The sequence below is a fragment of the Raphanus sativus genome, chromosome 4 (assembly GCF_000801105.2).
Source record: "Raphanus sativus cultivar WK10039 chromosome 4, ASM80110v3, whole genome shotgun sequence".
Taxonomy (NCBI): domain Eukaryota; kingdom Viridiplantae; phylum Streptophyta; class Magnoliopsida; order Brassicales; family Brassicaceae; genus Raphanus; species Raphanus sativus.
Window position 1 is genome coordinate 39,169,895 of NC_079514.1, and position 10,168 is coordinate 39,180,062.

Consider the following 10,168-nt stretch of genomic DNA (forward strand, 5'->3'; position numbering starts at 1 on the left):
ATTTTCTTTTTGACAACTTCACATTCATGTCTTTTATGTGACAGTTTTTTTAATATATAGATGTCGGTCTACACAATATCTATTATTATAAAGAAAAGGGGACTCTCTTCTCCTCTTGCCAGCACAACAGGAGAGCGCGACAGCTGTCCCTTTAAAATTATACTATGCGTTTCACAATTCAATCAACCGAAGTGGGCTGTGTTATACGTGTGGGCTTTATGTCTTTCTCATGGAGATCAGCCCGATAACCTGACACCTAAGCCTCTGAACATGTTTCATCCCGTTCTTTGTTCTCCGCTGTTCAAAAGATTGAGATGTTGCAGTCGACGTAAGGAATCGAGTCGATGAGTTTCGATTGCGTCTTTCAATCGTCACCATGATCAACATACATGATTTTTTCTCTCCTGCAATGGAAATCAAAAACGTTACGGAAACTCAACCAGATTCAATCAGTGTCATTAAAGTTTTTCTTAACTCCATCTCCCCACCCCACTCCTTCCGGTTTCCACGATTCTTCACTCAATGCTCCCACCTTGCTTTTAGTCAGTGAAGCTACAAATATAAATAGGTGAGTCATGGTTCTGAAAATCTCATCTTTTTATTCCTCACAATCATATTAACTGTAAAACATTTTGCAGACTACAATGGCAAACTCCTCTCACTATGAGCTCTCACCTATGAGAGGAAGCCTAAGACGTCCCGGAGGAAAGACAATCGTCCGGAGTGCGCACAGTAGGAGGAGGAAAGTGCCTACGGAGGAAAGGAGGAGGATGAAAGCGGTGAAGAATAAAGAAAAAGCCATTGTTGATGGTGATGAGGGTAGAGAGAAGAGATCACTAATGGAAAGTGGGGCAAAGCTAACGCCAGTGAAAAGGATATCTATGGCAACACCAAGGTCACTGAGCTCAAGAATTAGGACGCCGAGTCCGTCAAAGTTAATTTGAGTAAAAATGGAGTCTTTTGATGGTATCAAATTTTGGGTTTTGGTGGAATACGGTTTAGGATATGATTGATTTTGAGTAATGATTGAGTTTTTTTGATGATTTGTTTTGCAGGCGGCTAACTATCTGAACATCATCAGAGTTCCTTGACCTTACGTGCAAAACTGTGGCGGATATGACGATAGGCAAGACTCAAGATGTACAAGCTTGCGCTGGTTCCACTCAAACAGTCTCATTCTTCCTCTGCGCAACTCTCCACCTTCGGGTAAGATCAACTACCAGACCTTGATCTCTGTTTTGATAATAGTTCAACACCCTTTATATTTTTGTTGTGATTGTTTTTCCTTTCGATTTGATTGTTCCCTTCTTCTCAGGCAACATTGATTCATGCATCGATTAATTTCCACCGGCTAAACACATTCAATCACTTATTGAGTGAAGGGATGTTTATGATCTCAGCGTTTTCGATGTGAGTAGAAGCAACCCCAGCTTCGGCTTTAGTGATTGCCAACATGCTATTACATGACTCTTACGATTCTATTAGGTTAGAAAATCCCACTAAAATTTATGACATTCTTTTGCGTATCAAGGCTGGTGTTGCACAAGACTCCAACGGTTTGAATAACTCTCACAATGCCTAAATGCTTACAGGAGATTGTTGGGACCACTTTAACCTTTGAACTGAAGCTATTTGAGCTCAACTCTCTGCATAACATTAGACCTTCACCGTTTCCTACAATTTTTTCAGCAACCAACGCTCACCACAGCGTCATTTTGGGCTTCAGGTGAGTGCCGTGAAAATTTAAGTTCTTTTTTTTTTTTTTTTTGCTTAAAGAAAATTTAAGTTCTTTGCAACTTGAATTCGTTGATGTTTAGTGATAACTTTTTTTCGAACTGGCTTTCATATTTAGTGATAACTGACACATTGACAGTGTGGGAATAACAACCTTGGGGATAGATGCTATGCACGGTGCTGGAGCAGTCAAAACGAAGCGACAGTGATGGCCCTAAGAGCAGTGTCGTCAACCATGGTGTGTGTGATGCTAATAGTGTTGTGGAAGGTGCAAGAGGTGAGGCCATTGAACCAAGTAACAGCTCTGATGATAAAAAGAACAAAAGCGAGGTTGCACCACAGAAGGAAGTTGTGTCCTTTTAAAAAGGCACGGTCTGACTAATAAAAAAGAACAAGGGGACGTTAATTTAAGGGATATGATTACAGGTCTGTTGCATTAGGTTTTAAATATATTTCTCAAAGACAATGAAGTTAGAATATTTCAAATATTTTGCATATTCGGTTTTGTTGCTTTAATCTTGCATCCGCTCTGGCTTTTTTAATACAGTTAATGTGAAACTCCTCCTTCCACCACCGTATCCTTACCGTTTCTAAGTTTTTTTTGGCATTTGCAGTATTTTTAAGGATATCACACACCAATCACAGAATGTAAAACCAGACGTTGCTTATGGTTTCATTCCATATGCATAATGCATAATAGGTACAGTTAGGGCTGGGCAAAAAATCCGAACCCGAAAAACCGAACCGAACCCGATCCGAAAAAGTAGCACCGAATCCGAACCGAAATTGATTAAATATCCGAATGGGTTCAAAATTTTGGTATTTAAAGAACCGAAACCGAACCCGATCCGAACCGAAATATTTTGGGTACCCGAACGTATCCGAAATAAATTTATATACTTAAATATATACATTATTTTTATATATTAATGTATATTAAAAATATTAAAAATATATAAGATACCTTTAAGTTTTCCGAAATACTCGGAAAATATATGCAAATAGTCAAAAGTAAATGTTTAAAATAGCTAAAGTATACTGAAAGCACCAAAATAGTTAAATATCTATTGATTCTTTATCCAAATATTCAAAGAAAACCAATTTATATGTTCAATTAAGGTATTTTGACATATATGTTATAAAAATTTATATGTAATATATTATCTTTCTTATAGATTTTGAAAATTTAAAGTATATAATGAATTTTGAAAATTTAAAAATATTTTAAATGGGTTATCCGAACCCGAACCGAACCCGCAAAGATCCGAACCGAACCCGAACCGAAATTTAGAAATATCCGAATGGGGCTGAAATCTTTGACCTCGAAAACCCGAAACCCGAATGGACTGAACCGAAACCCGAATGGGTACCCGAACGCCCAGCCCTAGGTACAGTTAAACGAAACTTCGATAATATTACTTTAGGAAAACAAAATAGCCACTTACGAATTTGCTGTTTCTGTCTCTTGTGGCATTGATCCTTAACTATTGTATCTAATATGATATATACATACTTGATCAAAAAAATATGGTAAATACATACATTCTCTGGTCATGGCATATATATTTCTTTTAAATGCAAATTAAAATTTTTGGGTACTGATAAAACAGGTTCAGTGTGAGAAAAAGATAAGATGGAGTCCGGCAGATGAAGGGAAGCCAAAAGTGAAAATAGAAAGAGTCAAGAGATTCGTCACGAGTGTCGAGTTTATAATTTTTAATTATAGGTTTAACTAAAATCATGTTAACAATTTTTCTACGTAATAATCTAGCTAGGAAATTTTTATGGGTCAAACTGATAAAAAGATTAATATTTATATCAACCCAAGATTGCATGCTATATAAATTTAGCTAGACCAATATATTTAATTTGAAATAAACCAAGTAGAAAATTGGTTTATACAGGGGCTCTCCACAAGATTGTATACGTATAATTAATTTCTAACTCAAACTATCATTTCATAATTTAAAATTTAAAATAAAAATTGAAATAATAAAACACACAACAAACTAAAATTCTAACATTTGAATTTCACTAGGCAGAAAACACTTCATAAAAGAATTTTAAAATTGTAAACCATGTAGCTGAACTTAAGGAAAGAAAGCTTAACAGATTTAAGGTGGGTCATAAATTGGAATCACATTTGAAAAGAAAGTCCAGCCACATCTCCTAGAAAGTGGACAAATATATTTTTGTGTATTTTTAATGATAAAATATATAATTTCTCTAAAAATATATATATTTTTAATAATACTAAAATATGTATATTTTTAATAATACTAAAATATGTATTAACATTGAGATTAGTGATTATTTAAAATTTTATTGAAACAAAATTAAATATATAAATTTATTTCACATAAACATCTTTCATTCTCATTCAACAAACAAAAAAATCATAAAAGCAACTAAAATAGAAATCTCAAGTCTCAACCCACATAATTATCTCATAACAATTATCATTCTCCACTAATCTTAACAAAACATGAATCAATAACTAAATAGTTAACAAACTTATCATATGAACCAAACAAATGAAAATTCCTAGAATAAATTTTACATTTAACTATACTAATCTTTTTTGCTTAATTTCACTAATATTTAGGTATACTAACCGTGAAAGTAAGTGTATGAGATTGAGTAAGAATTTTTTTACTTAAATCTATTCAAAATTAATATTAGGGAAAAAAACAATTTTGACATTGAAACAAGATCGCAGCAACAAGGACTAAAACATCTCTGTATGAAATTACTAATTTTGATATGCACATGAAAACATGAAGAATGCATGAAATTTATGGATCTTCACAAAAGGCAAACCGATATGTGTAGAGCTGGAAAATGCTAGAGATAGATCAAATGTTCCGTACATGACATCTCTATATTGAAAAAGAGGTGTTTGGAACTGATATGATCTTTATAATGCCACCAAGATCAACATAATATTTGCCACTATCTTCTTTGCATTCAAAATAATATTCTACTTAATAAGAAATGCAATTTCAAATATTCACCACTTCCACTCCAATTGCTGTCGAAAGACTATGATTTCAATATTTACAGCAATTACTCTTATAGCATACACAAAAATACCCACAGTCCAATCTTTCTGAACCCATAATATTACAAACAACAAATAATGCACTGAATATAGAATCAGATTTTTGTAAAAGGAAACAACAAAGAGACTATTTGAAACCCTTACAGCATATCAATACTATAACTCTTTGATATAGAAACAACTACGGTAAATAAGCAAAATATATCTTATCACATATGATCACTTCTCACCAAAAAAATTCAAAAGACAAAAATCATTATCATTCACATCACTTACAAATGCAAACCTAAAACACAAACCACAAAGTCATACAAAAAATAATAATCTAAATCACGAGTAAAGTATATCCCGCCCGTAGGGCGGGCCGACCCTAGTATATTCATTAAAAATAAAGTCAAAGTCCAATTAAGAAAAAAAATGAATAGTCAAATAGGATACTTAAACCAATTTAGCGTGGATAACGAACTCAAACCATATGAATCAAAACTAAAACACATGTTTTATTCTTTTTTTTTTGACTTAACACATGTTTTATTCATACAAAGTGAAATTGTAAAAATGACAAAAAAAAAGAAAAAAAAGAGTGAAATTGTAATTTTTTCTCAATTTCTTAATCTAGATATTTTATCTATTTTAACTGTTCAATGTCAAGATGGTTCAACCCGGTTTCACCTATATTGAAATATTGGGATATGGTTTAAATCTAGTAAGTTAAATATATGAAAATAATAATAAGTTAAAGAATGTTATAGTCCAACTATAGTTTTTTGTAAGTAGATTTAGTGTTTCTATTTTAATAGTATAGATTAAAACTTATTTGATTAACTATTAAACTAAGGCAAAAAATAATTTGGAAAACGATCATAAATTTTTAGCCGAGTTTTGATAATAAAAATTTTAAATATTAATATTAATTTTTTGAAAATGATGATATGTATATTTTAACAAATTGAATGTGTTTGTAGATAAAATTATATAATTAGAAACTAATCAAAATATAATCTGTAGTAATTACATCTATAGACTACCAAACTGTTTAAATGTGTTTAGATACAATTTTTGTGTAGATGAAACTTGTGTCATCATCATGTACATTCTAGTAGATAGTATAAGATTTGGTTTTAGTTACATTTATAGACTACTGAACTGTTGGCACTATCTTATAATAATAGAAACATTAATATTATGTTTCTTATACATTCTTATTTTCTTATAAACTAAAAGCTAATCATCTATAATCCGTACGAATTGAATCATAAACGGTAAAAGTTCTATGTTAATATATATTTATGAACAAATATCTATGTTATATTTTGTCGGTTTAATCACCTCATTGTAACAATAATCCCTTTGTGTCTCTTTGGTATAATTTCCAGATATTATTCTCGTCTCTTTTAATCTCCGTGAGCTAGAAATATTCCTTAAAAGACTTTTATTTTCTTTTTATTTTTTTGCTAAATGGTAAATGTCATACTATGAATGATGATTTGGTTACAAGAAACTTGCAGCCACAGCCTGCTTTGACCTAGGTGCTGCTCGTTTGCTCATTCACGACCAAGAGGTATGTTCAACACTTTTCTGACAAATGCTCTTTAAAACACTTTTCAAACCCCGCCCCTCAAACCATAAGCCAAACCCTCTCTTTCTCATATGCAAACACACGACGAGATGGAGGTATGTTCAACAGTCACGACCAAGAAGCTCTCAACTCTCAAGCCTTGCGAAACTAATCCTCTTAACCATCCAGAAGGTCCCAGACGCCTCACGTCACAAACTCCTCGCTACTCTCGACCCACACGGCCACCACTCGCAAAACATGGCAAGACCCTTACGAAAGTCTCTGAACGACGCTGTATCAACTTCCCACTCCCGCATCACGTGCCGTCCCTCTGACCACGACTATGAGCGATCCTCCTTCATCTCGCCAGTCTCCATCCAGCTTAACTACGAGTTCAGCTGCAGCAGCACCCCAACCGAGACGTTCCTACGCCTCAACCACCACCGGCTGCCACCACGTCAGTAACGGACGACGCAAAACCGCTTATCAAGAAACGCCAACGCCACGCGTATATCAACTGCAAGGCGCTCCCCAGGTTCTGACACGTGGCAGCGGCCGTGTTTCCTGACGTAGCTAGCAGCACGGGAACCATGGATAGCTGCCACGTAGATAGAGCCGCGGAGTTATACAGAGGCTTCATAGACAGCTGAGGTTGCAGATATGGATGATGGCTCAGGGGGTTTAGAACATTTGATTTATCAGCGTCACTTTCATTACACCAAATCCTTTATATTGTATCAGTTAAAAAACAAAATATATAATAGGTAAACAAAATATATAATAGGTAACTTTCGTAATTAGTTTTACGTTTTTCTTTCCTTTTTTTTTTTGAAAGTAATTCATTTTTTGCTATGCTTTCAGTTAAACATTATTTTATTTGATTTTGTTAATTAATAAGAATGAAAATGAAAATATCTTCTTCTTTTTTTTTGCTAAAATTTGAATACAATTTTTACCTTAAGATTAAAATTGAAAACCATCTTGTCTTTCTTTTTTCTTTTGTTTAATCCATGATCGTCTTTAGGATCTGCTTGGATGAAATGGTAGGAAAATCAATCTTCGTGATAGCTCTTTGTGTATATAGTGGCGCATGTATACACAAATAAATATCTTTACCTATGTTCATGAAATATTTAAACTATGATCATATATGACCTAATATGACTGTCAACGTTATTACATAAATGACTTGCATCTAATGACTGTTAACGTTAAAAGTTACTAACAACGTTCCAATCACTGTCTTAAAACATGAGATGATTTGTTACTGATCAATTGACGTTTTTTGGGGCGATCTAACACATACCGACATACGTACGCTATAGAGATAAGGAGTACCTTAGCGATAAAGATTAAAGATACCTATTTATGTTGCAATTATCCTTAGTACTAATCTCCTAAGGGTTAGGATCTCCTGGTTGTATATAAACACTATCACGTACATGAATATACTGAACATTATACTTTCTATTTTATGTTATCAGAGCAGCAACAACAACATGTTTCTCAGAATTTCTCTGGAAATAGAGGACGCGGTGAACGATCCTCGAACTCAAATGGACGTGGTTGAAAAGATGATGGCTCGGGAGGTTTAGAACATTGATTTATCAGTTCATTTATCAGCATCACTTTCATTACACCAAATCCTGTATATCATCAAAATATATAATAGGTAAACAAAATATATAATATGTAACTTTCGTAATTAGTTTTACGTTTTTCATTCCTTTTTTCTGAAAATAATTCATATTTTTACTATGCTTTCAATTAATACATTATTTTATTTGATTTTGTTAATTAATAAGAAATCGGAAGTAAGAAGTAAGAAGAAATGAAGATAGAGCATTTCCATTTCCAATCAAACCATATCAGAAATATTGATCATCCTCTTTAATAATTTCGTCTCCTTTTCCTGCAAACACACACACATGATAACTCAAAATCAAAGAAGATTGCAGCGTTGGATAAAAACAGTTATAAATATTATATCTTACAAGCATCTGATCAGATAAATGTTGAACCTTTGATAGAAGTGCAAAGTAATTAGTAGCGTAAATATACTTCTGAGATTTTTTTTTTTTTGAAATTCTTTTTTTTTCAAAAAAAAAATACTTCTGAGAAATAAAGAACGTGATTTTGGAGTTGGAAGTATCGAAATATATATTCTCATGCATTGACTGCTTCAACTCTCTGGAAAGATATTTATGATTTATATATATGCAACCTCAAACCATACTGTCGGTCAAATATTTTGATAATGCTTAACTAGGAGTTGTTTAATTAGTGTGTAAATGAATTTTCTTCATTTTATCGTTTTTTTGTCAATCCATTTTAACAGTTTTCATAAAGTTTTCAAGCAATCCGAGAAATCATGATGATATCTACTGAAGTAACAATCAAGTTACAACTGGACATATATTTTTTTTAAATCAACCTTGCAAGTAAATCTCATCCATCGGGTCTGAATCAAAGCCTCGAAGCTCAAAACAAGAAATATTAAATTTTAAGAAATAATGATTTATAAACGAAGATCAAGTTGGTTGCTCAAAAAAAAAATCAAGTTGAGGATGATTTCACCCTTGATTCCACCCCCAATACTTATCATCATGTCACTGTATTACCATTATCTTTCTTAGTATACCATACAAAATTCTCATCAACACCAAAATTATCTCTAATTTCTCTCATCTATATATACATAATACAAAAGATAAATTAAGAGAACAAAATGAACATTTGAGATCAATAGAAAAGAAAGTCTTCTCGACCTCGGCCTGAATTCTTTATGTTTCTTTCTAACAGTCTTGCTCTTGCTTCTAAACAAAAATCAAACCCAGTATTATTCCATACGTACTTATAATATATACATCATAAACATATTTATGATAAATTACATCATATGCACATTCATATGAACAGAAATATCAAACATAAAATAGTAATTTGTATGATTGTTCTATGATAATGTCCAAACTTTTATAATCAAATTGGCCATCATTTCAGCGTAACTAAAAAAATCTATATTCAAATAATAACCAATACGGATATTACCCTTTAGAATCAATTATTATTATTTATTAAATAATTTCCCAAATAAGAAAATTAAAATAATCCACACAGTATACATAATTAAATAAAATAACATGACTTTAAAATAAAAACAATATAAATCATACAAAATATCAATACTTATGCATATAAATCATCTTTCATCTGTTGTCAAGGCTAGATCCATGCAATTCTGGACGGCCAGGAATGCTTTTTGATTTCTCTGGTCATCAATTAAGATTTTCTAAAAGAAAAAATTATTATTATACACATCTCTTACAAACATAAACCTAAAATATAAACCAGAAAATTATACAAAAAATAAAAAATTTGATCTCAAATAAAGTATATCAGATCCGTAGGACTAGTAGTATACCCTAGTATTTAAAATGTTGTTAATCCAGTAAGCGAAATGTGAGTCATAGGCTCAAAAACTAAATAATCGTAATGTCATTAATGAAAGTTAATGTTTATTTGAAAAATCAGGATATTTTAGATAAAAATAAATAAATTTTACACTAGAAGGAAAAAAATAAGAATGATCATGTTTAATTAGTATAGATATAAAATTTTAAAACAAACATTTATGTGCTGTTTTAAGATATTTCTTTGTAATCTGATTACAAAAACAAAAAATCATGCCAAAACAATTGAGAAAAAAAACAGATACATGAGTCAAAGACGGAATCCATGTGTTCTTGAGCTAACTACCATAAACTTTATGCATGTGTACGAGGAGCTCACTTTATGGTTAGAATCTCATGATG

At 32.1% G+C, this 10,168-nt stretch overlaps 1 long non-coding RNA gene and 1 pseudogene across 1 annotated transcript; both read left to right on the top strand.

The window, feature by feature from the left end:
• Positions 1 to 214: 214 nt before the first annotated feature.
• Positions 215 to 2,413, top strand: LOC130510579 (uncharacterized). The gene is made up of 6 exons (XR_008944265.1): positions 215 to 568; positions 639 to 966; positions 1,056 to 1,206; positions 1,316 to 1,485; positions 1,593 to 1,726; positions 1,874 to 2,413. It is a non-coding gene; the product is annotated as an uncharacterized LOC130510579 (long non-coding RNA).
• A 3,926-nt stretch (positions 2,414 to 6,339) lies between these two features.
• LOC108850946 (uncharacterized) lies at positions 6,340 to 7,038 on the top strand (annotated as a pseudogene).
• The last annotated feature ends 3,130 nt before the right edge of the window (positions 7,039 to 10,168 follow it).